General features: G+C 41.8%; 1 protein-coding gene across 2 annotated transcripts in view; it reads right to left on the bottom strand.

The window, feature by feature from the left end:
- The window catches only part of PAK3 (p21 (RAC1) activated kinase 3), a 277117-nt gene that overhangs the window by 153531 nt on the left and 107388 nt on the right, over nt 1–16198 (bottom strand). The gene's annotated exons all lie outside the window — the stretch shown is intronic.

Below are 16198 nucleotides of genomic sequence, written 5' to 3'. Positions count from 1 at the left end.
GTACTCCTGAAGGATCCCACAGCCATTACTTTAAACTCTCATCTCTCTGCTGGTGAGACCCTCAACCTCTATCTCCTCCTCCCTGCAGGATTCAAAGGCTCTGCCAGAAACCTCAGGGGGTGAGTAAAACTCAGCATGTTCTAAACCAGACCTGTCACCCTCCCTTCCCACCCACCAGCAATTCTTCCCCCAAACTTTCTGCTTTATTTTCATGGCAAGAAACTATAGAATTATCATTTCTCTCTTTCTTCCACTCCCATAACTTCCAGATAGCAAGTTCTACCGATCTATTCCTCCACTTCTATTTCTGATTAATGGACAATTATTTATTGCTTAATTGACCTGTGGTCCCAGTTTTGATACTCTGTAATAGAAATAAGTGACCTAAGAAGTCTTCCAGTGTTTACAGTATTAAATACACTGAAATGAAATCTGGGTGGGTTTGGTCTAATACTGATTTTTTTTTTCCATTTTGCTTCCTACTGCCACCAATTTAAAGGCTTTACTGCCTATTGTCTGTATTACTGCAGTAACCACTCTGCTGTCAATTAATTTATTCAACATGAATTCAATATATATTTATTATATGTCTACTACATGCCAGGTACTGTTCCAGGCATGGAGGATACCAGGGAAAGTAGGACAGAAAAGGTTCCTGCTCTCATGGAGCTTACATTCTAGTTCTGTGCATGGGAGGTGAGGAGTAAACACTTCAAGAACAAGATAATTTAATAGAGATAAATACTATGAAGAAAAGAAAACAGGTTGATGTATTAGAAGGTGATAGCAAGGAAGGAAGGCTACTTTAGGTGGTCAAGAAAGGCCTTTCTGAGAAGGTGACATTTATGTTGAGTCCTCAATGACAAGAAGGTATCTATCACATGTAAATAATTAGGAGAACAGCATTCCAAGAAGAAAGATGAATTGGTGCAGAGGTCCTAATGGACTTGTTCACAAAACAGAAAAGACAGTGAGACTGAAATACAGTGAGCAAGAGGGAATATGGCACAAGCTGGGGTTGAAGAATCATGCAGGTGCCAAATCCTGTAGGGCTCTTGTACACCACAGGAAAAAGTTTGAATTTTGTTCTAAGTGCAATGAGAAACTACTAGACGGTTTCAAGCAGATGAGTGATGATCTGACTTATATTTTTAAAAGCTCACTCTGGAGGCTCTGTGGAGAATTAATGATAGGCCCTATAATAATAATAATTATATAATAATAATAATATAGAGGAGAAAAGGTAGAAGTGGGAAGACCAGGTAGGAGATATTACAGTGGTCTAGGCAAGAGATGATGATGGCTCGGACCAAGATGAGAGCGATGGAGGTAGAACAGATGGATTTTTAATATTTTTTGGAGGTAGAGTCAATAGAATTTTTTTTTTTAATAAATTTATTTTTTATTTTTGGCTGCATTGGCTCTTCGTTGCTGCGCATGGGCTTTCTCTAGTTGCGGCGAGCGGGGGCTACTCTTCGTTGTGGTGTGCGGGCTTCTCATTGCAGTGGCTTCTCTTGTTGCGGAGCACGGGCTCTAGGTGTGCGGGCTTCAGTAGTTGTGGCACTCAGGCTCAGTAGTTGTGGCTTGCAGGCTCTAGAGCACAGGCTTAGTAGTTGTGGTACACGGGCTTAGTTGCTCCACGGCATGTGGGATCTTCCCGGACCAGGGCTCGAACCCATGTCCCCTGCTTTGGCAGGCAGATTCTCAACCACTGTGCCACCAGGGAAGCCCCAATAGAATTTGCTGATGAACAGATGAATAGGATATGTTGGGTGAGAGAAAGTAGGGTCAAGAATGAGGCTAAAGGGAATTCCCTGGTGGTCCAGTGGTTAGGACTCTGGGCTTTCACTGCTGAGGGTGCGGGTTCAATCCCTGGTCGGGGAACTAAGATCCCACAAGCTGCGTGGTGCAGCCAAAAAAAAAAAAAAAAAGAATGAGGGTTAAGCTTTAGTCTTGGACAAATGGTACCATTTACTTAGGGAAGCCTGAAGTAGGAACAATTTGGTGGTCGGGGTGAGGGGTACATGGATCCAGGGGGTTTTGGGAGCCATGATAAGTTTGAGATGCTATTAGACGTCTAAGTAGAGATTTAAGTAGATAGCAGGATATATGAATCTAAAGCTCAATGGAGAGCTGAGAGCTGAAGATATAAATGTGAGCAACATTAGTATGTAGACTTTTAAAACTATGAAACTGGACAAAATCATTGTAAGAGAAAGCAGTGACATTGTAAGAGAGGAATAGAAGACTTAGAGCTAAGCTGCGGGGTGTTCCAACATTTTGAGGTTAGGTAGAGAAGAAATAGTCAGCAAAGGAGACTGAGAAGAAATGGCTAGAGAGATATGAGGAAAACCGGAAAGTATGGAGTTGGAGAAATCAAGAGAAGAGGCTGTTGCAGAAAGAGGATGGAAAAATGACCACTGGATGTGACTCCGAGGAGGTCACTGGTGACCCTAACAAGAGTATTGACCATAACATCCTGGGGGTAGAAGCCTGTCTAGAGCAAGCTGAGAAGAGAATGATAAGTGAGGAAGTGGAAACAAGAATATAGATAGCTTTTTCTTTTTTTTTCTTGGAAGTTTTGTTATTAGGGCGGTAGAGCAATGGGTAGGAAGCTGGAAGGGAGTGTGAAGTTAAAGAAGGTTTTCATTCGTTTTTTTTTTTTTAAAAAAAGCAGTAGGCTAACACTGCATATCTGTGGAGAGAGAAAGATCGAGGACGCAGAAGAGAAAGATACCATTGCAAGAGAGAAGTCCTTGAGGTGACCAGAGATGGCACTTCCTGGACCCTGCTATCAGAGTGTCTTCCAAAAGGGCAGTTTCGATGACGCAATTCCTCCTTTGCAACTCCTTTGCAATTGCTCCAGAATTGCCCATGGCTCCCCACTGCCTACTAAATAAACCTAACTTTTTAGCCTGGCAGTTAAGATCAGCTACCACCAAAACTTCAGCCTTGTTATCCTTCAGCAAGTCCCCACATATATCCCATGTGAAAGCCAACATAAGCTACTCACTGGTACCTTCATATTCTGTGTGTGTCCTCATCTCCATGGCTTTGCTGGTGCCCTTTGCCCTCAGTTCTGCCTGTTGAAAGCCTCATGCTTCAGTGCCTTCCCTGATGCCCCAACAAGAAACGATCCCTCCTTCTCCTGGCACCTATAGCACTCTGCAATTCTTAAGGCCTGTAGAAAAAACTACAACCATTAGCATTTATATAGTTTCAGCTTATAAGGTTATGTGTATGTTCTTAATTAAGACTCATAGGCAACACCGTCTTGTCCTATAACATGTTGAGTTTGAGTATGTGCCTCTCCCCTTAACGATCAACTATCTCTCTGAGATCAGGGACTACCTTATGCCACAGATGACAAAAAGTAGGCATTTACTAACTGTAGAGTGTGAAATGACATCACATCTACCTCCATACACAGGTGTATCTCACTTAATGCAGTCAACCTGTTTCTGAAAGTTAAGCATCTTGAATTTCTGTAAGTGAATCCCTTATGGCATTCATCTCAGAGGCTGTCAGTTTAAAGAGGCCTGTCTCTTATCGTGGTGATCAGATTGAAATGTATAGAAATATCACATCACTATGTTGTGTAACAGGCACTGACATAGTGTTGTAGGTCAATTAAACAAACTCATAGAAAAAGAGATGAGATTTGTGGTTAACCAGAGGCAGGGGTCGGGGGAGGGGAAATTGGACGAAGGCAGTCAAAAGGTACAAGCTTTCAGTTATAAGATAAATAAGTAGTAGGGATGTAATGTACAACATGATAATGAACACTGCTGTGTGTTATATGTGAAAGTTGTTAAGAGAGTAAATCCTAAGAGTTCCCATCACAAGCAAAAACACCTCTTTGAGTTTAATTTTGTATCTGTATGAGATGAGGGATGCTCATGAAGCTTATTGTGGTCATTATTTAATGATGTATAAAGTCAAATCATGATGTTGTACACCTTACACTTATACAGTGCTTTACGGCAATCATATCTCAATAAACCTGGAAGATAGATAGATAAATAAATAAATAAATTAAAAAAAAACAAAGAGGCCTGTCTCTCATCCACTGGGGAACACTGAGCTTCCATCCCTTTATATGGCCAGGTGCTGTGTCATATGTGCGTTCTAGGGCAGCATTATGCATTATGCCCTAGCATGTCGAGAGCTGCACGCATTGCATATGGAATTGCAGCATTAACCAAGTTCTGCTGCATTAAGTGTTATAAACACTGAGAGAATGCATATGGGAAAGACAGGGGAATGAAATACTCATAGTATCTACTATTTGTAATAACAGCAGCTTTTTTTTACATGCCAGTACTATTCTGAATGTTTTTAATCTATTATCTCATTTTTTTTTTTTTACAAAGCCCCTACGAACAGGTACTAGCCATATCTTTAGTTACAGATGTAGAAGCTAAGGTACATCCAGGTTGAGTGACTTGCCCAAGTCACACAGGTGACAAGTTGCTGGGCTGAGATTTGGGAACCCCTAGCCCATCTGTACTCTGGCTCTCTATTGCCTCACACGATATTATAAAATATTTTATACCTTTCTAAGCCCTCTAATCTGTATCACTTGTGTCCTCACAACCAAGATGTGTGATAAGCTGAGCAAAGACAATGTGGCCATTTTACAGAGGAGTAAACTGAAGCCCAGTGAAGGGAAGTGGCTTGTTTAAAGGCGAATGCCTGTTGGACCACAGGCTCCTCCCTCCTCATGGAGTAATCCCTCCCCGACACAGGAGCACCTCATTTACTGCAGGGAAAGCAAGTGGACTGCTCACCCTTTAGGGCTGAACCATTTTGACCTTTTGTTGACAGCAAATGAGTACAGTCAATGCATGTAAAGCACTCAGGGCAGTACCCGGCAAATAGTAAACGTGCAGTAAATGATAATGGCCTTCTTGTCCTTCTCTGTCTCAGCTCCCACGTAGCTGGCTCTGCCCACCATCAGTTAAGGATCTCTTCTGGCCCCCGGTTGAGCAGGTCAGCCAGGATGGCCCTTGTTAACAATTAGAGATGAGGTCAGAGTGAAACTTAGATCAGTAAATGAGAAGGCTGGACTACCTCGGCTTAGTGGCATGGCAATGGCAGAAACAAAAGCTCAGAAGCAGGGTCAAATAGAGGTGACTAGTGTTGAAAAGTTTCTGTCCACTGGAGCCCCAGACCAGCATCACCAGTGCAACTGGTGAGTCACCCACTACCCCTACAGCCTAGCCCAGCTCTGGCCCATGGAAACAGCAGGTGGGATGGAGTGAAATCAGCCATGGAGGCAGTTGCTTAGAATCTTGACACCATAACTTCCTAGAGGAAAATAAATTTTGCTCACACAATAGTGCCTCTATAGCTAGAGGTGTGTGACTAGGTGTGACTGCTGGTGAGACATGTGGCCCTTATTTAATAGAATAGATGCAACTTCTGTTTAGCGAATCCAACCAATTATCTTCCTTTCTCAACTTTCCAATTATCTTCCTTCTCATTATCCTGGGAAACATCAGATTGAGTGCAATCACATCACACTTAGAGGGATAGCAAGTTTAGTGAAATCTCTTATTTAAATGAAAAAGAAACACATAACCGTATGCTAAATTTGCCACAATTCTTCTCAAATATCAATAGAAATATTGTGCTCAAAATGTCAGAAAATATAACTGTTGAAAATAAAAATAAAACATAATCCCGTCAACCTGGCAGTATCTGCCAATAACACACTGGAAAGTGTTAGCAGTGTGGTTCTGCTTTTAACTCATGTCAAACCACCTTATCACTTCCAAATTGACATTCAAGGTAATTTCCTATACATTTTGGGCACTTTGCCCATTGCTTCCCCTTGTTGGCCTCTTTCCAGACACCTGTGCCTGATTATACCTATAGCATCTGATGAGGATCCTTGGGAAGAAGAGCTAACAGCACCTAAGATCTAAAACGGAAGTCAATTTCATTGTGGAGGGGAGGAAAGGAGAAAAGAGCTGAAGAAGTCTGCGGCTGGGGTGTCTGTCCACTAGGCTTCCCTTGCAGAGACTGTGTCTTTCACTGCAGGCTTTCACGTCATATGTCATAGCTTGAATTTCCATCTTCTAGACATTTCTGAGTCTCCTATGCCAGCCCCCACCCTCCTCCCAAAAGGCTCATGTTCACAGTCTCCATGATCCAGCTTAGGTGGGCAATGCCAAAATGGCAGGTTTTCTTGGAGTTTCTGTTCCACTAACCTGCAAAACACATTCTTGTAGTCACAGATGACAGCACAGATGGAAAAATTAACACTTATGTGTAAAAGCACTGCAGAACTCTGGTATGTACATTCTCCAAAGCTGCACCTGAGGGACTGCTACTACAGGGTGGGAGATGATGATAGATGGGAGTAGCCAATAAGGCAACCATGTATTTGCCAGTGATCACCTATCTCCCTATTTCTAAGGCAACATCCAGGGAGTGACCAGGGTACCTGGGCAGAAAAGAAAAGAAAGGACCACGAACCTTGATATCACTGCTTTCGAAAAGTTGCCAAATCTCTTTCTAGGGGTTCCTGCACAAAGCAGGGTGGTTGAAGGCCAAATGAAGAAAGCAGGTCTTGTCCATGGGGGATATGCTATTAGCAGCCATTGAGAGAAAGAAGAAGGAAAATCAGGAGCAACCAAAGCCATCCTCCCAGGATTTGTCAAGAGTAGGGGGTAGCAAAAAAAAAAAAAAGAAAAGGAAAGAAAAGAAAAGAAATAGAAAGTACCTATTGTATTATGTTGGATTATGTGTCCATTCTAAAATGTTCTAACAGGAGAATACATTATTATATAATAAATCTTTAAATGTTAAAAAAGGAGTAGAGGGTAACACATTGGGGAATAATACTCCTCCATTGTTTCGTAATGTGATGGTGACACAGTAGTAGAGTGTAAGAGATACATGGTGGACGCCTGGATTCTCCTTCAAACTCAGTCACTATTTTACTGTGTGGCTCCAGGCAAGCAAGTAGAAAGCTCCTCATCCAAAAAACAGACATAATTTAGCCTCCCAGACTACCTGTCTACTTCAAAGCATCATGATGGAATTGCATGCAACGTACTTTGGTTTCTTATAATGGTTAAAGCCACCAAAAATCTCTGGATAAATATGTTTTTTTAAATTGTCATAAAATCAATAAAAACCACATTAATTAAGAACTATCAGAAAGAGAAATTAAGAAAACAATCTCATTTAAAATTTCATCAAAAAAGAATAAAATACCTAAGAATAAATTTAACCAAGGAGATGAAAGACGTGTACACTGAAAATGATAAATCATTGAGGAAAGAAATTGAAGAAGAAACAAATCAATGGAAATAGATTCTACGCTCATGGGTTGGAAGAATTAATATTGTTAAAATGTCTATACTACCCAAAGCAATCTACAGATTCAATGCAATTGCTATCACAATTCCAATGGCATTTTCCACAGAAATAGAACAAATATTCCTAAAATTTGTATGGAACCACAAAAGACTCAGATAGCCCAAGCAATCTTGAGACAGAAGAACAAAGTTGGAAATATCATGCTCTCTGATTTCAAAATATATTACAAAGTTATAGTAATGAAAACTGTATGGTATTATCATAAGGACAGACACACAGATCAAAGGAACAGAAGAAAGAGCCCAGAAATAAACTCATGCATATATGGTCAATAAATTTCTGACAGAAGAGCCAAATATATACAGTGGGGAAAGGACAGTCTCTTCAATAAATAGTGTTGAGAAAATTGGACAGCCACATGCAAAAGAATGAAACTGGACCACTATCTTACATAATACACAAAATTTAGCTCAAAATGGATTAAAGACTTGAATGTAACATCTGAAACCATAAAACTCCTAGAAGAATACACAGGCAGTAAGCTCCTTGACATAGGTCTTGGTGATGATTTTTTTCAATCTGACACAAAAAGCAATAATAAACAAATGGGACTACACCAAACAAAAAATTTCTGCACAGCAAAGAAAACCATCAGCAAAATGAATAGGCAACCTACCAAATGGGAGAAAATATTTGTAAATCATATATCTGATAAGGGGTTAATAATCAAAATATATAAAGAACTCATACAACTCAACAGCAAACAAAACAAAAAACCCCCAAAATGATCCAATTAAAAGTGGGCAGAAGATCTGAATATACATTTTTCCAAAGAAGACATACAGATGGCCAACAGGTATATTAAAAGATGCTCAACATCAGTAATCATCGGGGAAATACAAATCAAAACCACGATGAGATATCAACTCTCACCTGTTAGGATGGCTATTATGTAAAAGACAATAAATAACAAGTGTTGGCCAGGATATGAAGTAAAAGGAAGTGCACTGTTGGTGGGAATGTAAATTGGTGCAGCCACTATGGAAAACGGTATGGGGGTTCCTCAAAAAATTAAAAATAGAACTACCATATGATCCAGCAATTCCACCTCTGGGTATTTATCTGAAGAAAATGAAAACAGTAAATCAAAAAGATATATGCAGCCCCATGTTCACTGCAGCATTATTTACAATAGCCAAAATACAGAAGGAGATGTGGAAGATACACACACACACACACACACACACACACACACACACACACACACACACAGAGGAATATTATTCAGTCATAAAAAAGAACAAAATTTTGCCATTTGCAGCAACATGGATAGACTTGAGGGTATTATGCTGAATGGAATAAGTCAGACAGAGAAAGACAAATACTGGCTGATTTCACTTCTATATGGAATCTAAAACAAAAAACAAAAAAAACTAACCCAAGCTTATAGATACAGAGAACAGATTGGTGGTTGCCAGGGGCAGGGGCTGGGGGTGGGTAAATGGTGAAGGCAGTCCAAAAGTACAAACTTACAGTTATAAAATAAATAAGTCATGGAGATGTAATGTACAGCATGGTGACTATAGTTAATAATACTGTATTGCATATTTGCTCTCTTAGCAAAGTTGCAAAGAGTAAAAGTTCTCAGAAAAAAAAGAATCTGTGACTATATGATGACGACTTACTGTGGTGATTGTTTTTCAATATATACAAACATCAAATCATTATGTTGAACATCTGAAACTAACATAATGTTACATGTCAATTACACCCCAATGAAAATAATAAATAAAACTAATGATATTGGTTAAAAGAAAGAAATTATGGTTAATGGGATGAGAGGAAAGGAATGTATAGTAATGGTCAATAAAATATTATACATGTAGAAAAAAAAGAACTAACAAGGTAGTGAGTATTATAGGACAAGACTGACATGATAATGAGAACCTAGAAAGTTGAGTAAGCATGGAGGTAGCTCCTTTTGCCCTAAGGGCATTTTCCAATGCTAGCAAATGTGAACTTCCATGTTGAAAGGCTTGTGAGTCAAGGGGGACAAAAATCAAGGCCCAGAGCAATAGAAGGTGAGAAATACAGTAGGAAACTCTTGCCACAGAGAGCCAGGGCTCCAAATAATAATACTTATAGGATAAGGATGAATCACACATGAACCCTGTAGGCTTGCAGCCAGTGTTTATATTGTCCATAAAAACTCAAGTCTTGGGCTTCCCTGGTGGCGCAGTGGTTGAGAGTCCGCCTGCCGATGCAGGGGACATGGTTTCGAGCCCTGGTCTGGGAAGATCCCACATGCCGCGGAGCAACTGGGCCCGTGAGCCACAACTACTGAGCTTGCGCGTCTGGAGCCTGTGCTCCGCAACAAGAGAGGCCGCAATAGTGAGAGGCCCACGCACCGCGATGAAGAGTGGGCCCCGCTTGCCATGACTGGGGAGAGCCCTCACACAGAAACGAAGACCCAACACAACCAAAAATTAAAAACAAAACAAAACAAAAAAAAACTCAAGTCTTGAAATAAAATTGCACCAGACTAGCAGTGCCCCAAGATCCTGGTCAAAGCAAACACAAACTCTTTCTCTGAAGAAAGATAACTTTATCCTGGGTCTCAAATTATTCCTACAAATAAGTTTTCAAGTACAATGACTAGCATACAAAGATAACCAGACACACGAGGAAATAAGGCACCATGTCCAGGAACCTGTAGAAAAAGCAAACAACAGAAATCGACCCACAAAGACTTCAGATTTGGGACTTGTTAGAGATAGACTATAAAATGATACTATGTTTAAAGAAATGGAGTTAATCTGTTCTAAGGTCCTGATATTATCCATGAACAGGATAAAAAAAAAGTATGATCCGAAAACTATGACAAGTTAAATGGGCATTCTCTAATTTTTAGGTAACAGCTGAAATCTTCCAAACTAGTAGAGGGGAAAGAGGAAAATGATAAAACAACAAAATCAATGCCAAAGAAGGCAAGAAAGGAGAGGAAAAGAAACAGAAGGACAAGTAGAAAGCACAAAACAAGTTGGTGGATATTCATATTGGATAATGTGCACAGAAGTGCTAGGGAAAAGCTGACAGTGTATTACGAATGCAAGAGATTCTTGTGATTTGGAAACTTTAATTGTAGTAAGCACAGAACTATCCTCTACTTTCAGCTCTCAGTTCTTGAATGGTCATCGGACTCTACTGCCTGATGGCCCCACAAGTAGGGTGTGGGGTGGTGGAGTAGCCGTTCACCCGAGCCTCAAAAGAAACCATGACCGATTCCAAAGAAATCAGAACACAGGGACAAAAAGGACATAAAATAGATGCAGCCTTTCTTTTATGGTCCAATTTGCTGAGAGCTGGGGAGTGAGAGCTGAGAGCCTGGACCTAGGCACAGTCAGGGGCCCAGGCAGGGCTAGGGCCAGGGCAAAAGCAGGACAAAATAAAAACGACTACAAATATGACAAACTGGTCGTTTGGACACTTGACCATTCATTCAGTGATTTGACATTCAGTGAATTCACTTTTGGAGAACTGGCTTTTAGGTCACTAGAACAATTTGACATGTATTTGCTACATGTGGATTTCCTGTGCCTCTTGTCCCAGGGCCTTGGGAAGCAGCACAAGGGAATGGGGATGGCTAGCAGTGATGGCCCCAGACTCAGAAGAGCCCCACGTGTGGTTTAAAGCTCTGCTCTCACTGTCTTGAAGTTCTTAGTTTTTAAACCAGAGGCCTGACCTTTCTATTTTTCATTGGGCCCTGCAAATTATGTAGCTGGTCCTGACAGCCAGAGTGGTAAGTGGGCAGCAGCAGATGAGGTTAAGGTCAAGGCCATTCAGTGAGTTTTGCCAACCTCATGGCTTATGAGTGCCCCAAGCCTAAGACTAAATGAATGCTTCATTGGGCGCCATATGCAGCCCGGGATGTGTTGAATGGAAGTGGTGACTGAGGTACCAGAGCATCTATCCAGAACTATTTGAGGGTTATTTTATAATATCACACATCTAGATACCAGGCATTTACTATACACCAGGCACTGGGCTAAGCCCTTTGCATATGTGGTCTAACTAATTCCTTATTATGAGCAGAGTACTGTACTAGATGCTGTGGGAAACACATAAATTCTTTTGTAAATCCCCTTTCAGGGAGGAGCTTACTGTGTAGTTGGACAGAGACATGTAAGCAATAGTAAAACAACTGAAAAGGCAGGATATGTTTAAGGGCCAAATGCATGACGTGTCTAAGCAATAATGCAATACACGTTCAGAGGAAGGGAGTTCATTGAGTTGCAGTGTCAAGGAAAGTTTCTTGAAGAAACTGAGGTTTGAGATGGGTCTTGAAGGAAAGGTCAGTCCTGGATACATGGATAAGGGTTTCAGGAACTCCAAGCAAGGAGAATAGTATGGGAGAGAGAGGGGAAGGAGAAATCCCCCCAGTATGACAGAGAGTGGAGGCAGGATGAGGTTGAACAATCTTGTTGAAGTAGAAGGTACGTAGGGTAGGGTGAGGGAAGCAGCCAGAACTTTTGGAAAGAGGAAGGTGTGGAAGGCCTCGAATGCCATGGTTTAGACTTGATCTAGAACTTGTAGGGAACGGCAGCAAAGGTTTGGGGCAGCAGAGGAGTGGCATGTAAAGGGGTGTTTGAGGAAGCTGAACCTAGAGGAAAAGACAGGGGGTATTGGGTGCAGTGAGTGGTTCTGGAGCTTCCGGAGGAGAGTTCAAACATTCTCTCAGGGCATCTGGCCAAACTGCGTCCCAAACGATCCCCCAGGACCGTCCCTGAGGGCTCCCACCCAAGAGGGCAAAGTGAGAGCAATTCAGCCCTCTCTTCTCCTCATCTCTGCCCAGAAAGGGCCTGTCTGGACCCCAGCTCTTGCCTCAGTGCCTAGGCAAACACTAATAAGTGCCAAGGCATTGCCATGGAAACCACTGCTTCGGTTTTCTCATGGAATTCTCCGCAGCCGCGAGGCTTCCTGCTCTGGGAAGCTTTTCACAAATATTTGAAGAAAGTGGCAAATGCGTCAGCCAGGAGTGTACACGTACAACTGGCTAGTGGGGTTGGGGGGTGGAAGGAAGGGGCTACCTCATGGTACAGGGTCCACTGGGGAACCGACTCAGCCGTTGGGTCACTGGAACACAATGACCTTTGAAAGCCACAGTGCTTTTAGTTAATAGGGTGGGCTCCTAACAATGTTTTACCTCTTTCCACTAGCACTGGGTCATACCCTAGGGCCTGAGAGTCTCAATCGCACCCCCCGCTCCAGGAGCCCATCAGTGACACTCTGGACTTCCCTATGGTACAGCTCAGCATGATGTAGTAAAGGCTGGTAGAATTACATGGAACACAACAGGGCTGAGAATTGCACAGGGTAAACATCCATAATGATAATAACCAGGAATAAACCTTAGTTAATTCTGTGCAGGGCACTACGCTAAGCGCTTTATGGGGGTTTCCTCATTTAATTCTCACAATATCCTGTGAGGTTGGTCCTATGAGCCTGAAGTGGCTACGTGATTTACCCAGATACTCACAGGTCATAGAGCTGGGGGTGTGAACCATGATCTGTCATACATTGGTAACCATTCCGCCTTCCTTTTTTCGCTTTCTAATGACGGTTTTATTGTGAAATACAGTATGCATTAAAAAGTGTGTGAAAATGTATATGTATTTTCTTAAATAGTTATATTTATCTGCTTTCAGTAATTGATCCATAATGGTGATGATAATTAACATTTACTAGGCACTTAGTTTTTGCCAAGGAGCGTGCTAAGTGCTTCACCTACATTCTATCTTATGTAATTCTCACAACAACCCAATGAACCAGGGACTTTTATTATCACCTCTATTTTAGAGAAGAGGAAATTGAGGCTTGGAGAGGTTAAGTAACTCATCCAATGGAATTTGGCAAAGCAGGGACAAGAAACCAGTTCTCTCTGATTCCAAGGCCTTACTGCCATTTGCAGTCGCTAAGCGGCATTCTCTCTGGACCTAGGTTGAGTTTTTTAGTGCAGGCAAACCTCCCCCCTCCACTACTCTGACGGCATCCTGGAGACAGCGTTTTGCTATATCTACATTTCGTGGGATGGTTAAGAACTCCGAGGGGCCCAGCCCTTCTCTAACAGGCAGAATGTCCCCCTTGGATTCTCAGGGTTGGCAGGTGTGCCTCAGCCATGACCGTAGGAAGTGTGTGCCTCACAGGACCCCTTCCTAGCCACAGGGTACCCCACAGGCCTAGCTACTTGAGGGAAATTCATTCACCTATGTGCTCATACCTAGCTTGCCTTCCCGGTTTGGATTTCAGCCCAGTTTAGGGCTGACGATACCGACACTCCATCTCCAATCATTCAGGAAGCTGCATCTGTGTGGGCTACAGTCTAGCCTGATTCTCCAAGTGAGAAATCATCTCTGCCCCAGTTCTCCCAACTGCCCTTTGTCTGCATGGTCTATTAAAGCATCAGCCTGGTCCGCTGAGCTTAGAGTAACTCTATCACTGAACAACCCCATCTGGAGGCATACTTTTGGTCTTTAGTGAGTGGGGGTGGTGGTGGAGGGTAGATGAATGGATGGCAGATGCAGGTACATCTAGGTCAGATATAAAACTGACAAGCTGATGGCATCAGTTTTATGACATGATAATTCCTCTCATTTAAGAGCAACAGGAACCTTACAAATGGGAAGGTTGTAAATCAGCAAGCAACACCCAGCACATTAATGAAAGGTGCACCCAAAGCCTCTTGTCAATCAAAGTTGTCCAGGATCTAACAAGGAGGCAGCAAGGAAAACTGGATTTCTGAGTAATAGCTGCTTTGTGAGCATGAGAAGGGTGACTGGTTGAACTTGCCCTTTATGCCACTGAATTTCATGGATCGATCTTCAAATGTCATCCAAGGAAACACAAGCTTAAATGACAGTGAGAGTGGCATAGAAGAAAGAAAACTCTACTAACTTCTGAGTTAACCTGGGTTTATCCTAGGTATTACTTGCTACTGACTAGCTGGGTGACCTTGAAGGGCAAGTCATAGAACTTCTGATCAGGAAGTGGTGGTAAAGTTTATCTTGTCTAATCCTCTCCTGATGCTTGAATATATTTCATACTACCAGCCTCTACTGGCATCCTGGGAGCGACAGGGAACTTGCTACCCATCAAAGCACTTCCTCCAATTCTTAATGAGCTCTCAATTTTATCTGTTTTGTTATTTAACAAACACTTACACTGTGCTTCACGTTTGTCAGATACTGAACTAAGCAAATCACAAATTTTAAACTATTTAATCTTGAAAACATCTTTATGATATAGGTACTATTATTATCCTGATGTTACAGGTGAGAAAGCTGAGTGTCAGAGAGGCTAAAATACTCAAAGTCACACAGCTCGTAAGTGTCAGAGTCAGGATTCTAACCCAGGCAATGTGGCTTCTCACTGTGTATGTTTACCCACTGCACTGTGAAAAGCTCTGTTATTGGGCTGAAACCTGTCTACCTTTGTAACTTTGTAACCCCATTGGTCCTAGTACTTACTCTTCCTGGAGTCCCAAAGACTACATTAGCTTTAACCTCGAAAGGCCTTTTCTATGCTTGAGTGCAAGGCAGATTAGGATGCTGGAGCCATTGCTATAAGAATGATGGGGTGAGTGCTCTGGCTCAGGTGGGCAGAGGATGGCAGGGCACTTTACTGTCAGTGTACCAGGCCCACAGATGGAAAGAAAGTCACAGAATGACTTGATGATAAAGTCTGAACTTGAATCTATGTGCTTGAACTTCACGTTAATGTCCTTTATGATACACTCCCTGAGGCTACCTCCATCCTTGCCCGCTGCCCCAAACACGTACATTATTATTGTTGATAATACTTGTAGCTATCATTCAGTGAATGCTTACCTAATCTGTGCCTGATGCTTTGCATACATTATCTCACTTAACCCTGAGAAATACCTCTACCCTGTGAGAGATGTACTACTATCATCTTCATTTTACAGAAATGGAAATCAAACCATTGGGAGGTCAAGTAATTTGCCAACAGTCAAACAGCTAGTACGTTGCAGAAGTTGGATTTGAAATCAGGTCTTTCTGTCACCAGAGTCTGGGCTTTTAATCACTATGTTGCAGACCTCTCCACAATATTCATAAGAAATTGGGGCACCTTGTGAACCCCTTGTTGAAATGGAGATTATTAGTGTTAAAAACCTATGAACACCTATAGATATCCTGTTCCTGTTATAATCAGATTTTTTAAATATTGGAAAAGAAGAGTTTGAGAGAAAAAGAGAAAGAAGGGAGTCTGCCTCATAACTGAGATAAGACATGAGGCTATAACTGATAAAACATGATTCTTGGGGAGCGGGGAGATTCATGCTTGCTTTTACAACAAAGTTTTTCTCAGCACCTACTATGTACCAGGCACTGTGTACTAGGAAGACGGTAGACCTATGCTGTCTACTACTTGACAGGCTCAATTTTGTTTCTTGGCAGGGTTATGCTGCGTCTCTATGACTAAGGGGAAGACAATATTCACTCTGCTTCCTCTAAGAACTGAAATACTTGGTTATCCTTGAGTGGTATAAACCACAGTAACAAGGAAAGACCAGTTTTGAACAAACAAGGGATGTGGGAAGATTTAAAAAGTCATCCACACCAATCCAAACCCCAAATGGAAATCCTCTCAATTTTAAAACAGTGGCAGGGAATCAGCAAGCCTAAAAAAACAATCAGCACAAACATGACAGAAGGTTGATAGCCTTCGTATATAAAGAGCTTGCAATTTGTCAAGAAAAACACTGAGACTCTAATGATTAAGTGGGCAAAAGATACAACTATTTTCTAAAGGAGGAACTATAAATGGCTAATAAATATGTGAAAAACAT

The sequence above is a fragment of the Balaenoptera borealis genome (genome assembly GCF_965194805.1).
Source record: "Balaenoptera borealis genome assembly, chromosome: X".
NCBI classification, from domain to species: Eukaryota; Metazoa; Chordata; class Mammalia; order Artiodactyla; family Balaenopteridae; genus Balaenoptera; species Balaenoptera borealis.
The sequence above is the reverse complement of the archived record's forward strand: the minus strand, read 5'-3'. Positions and strand labels throughout refer to the sequence as shown.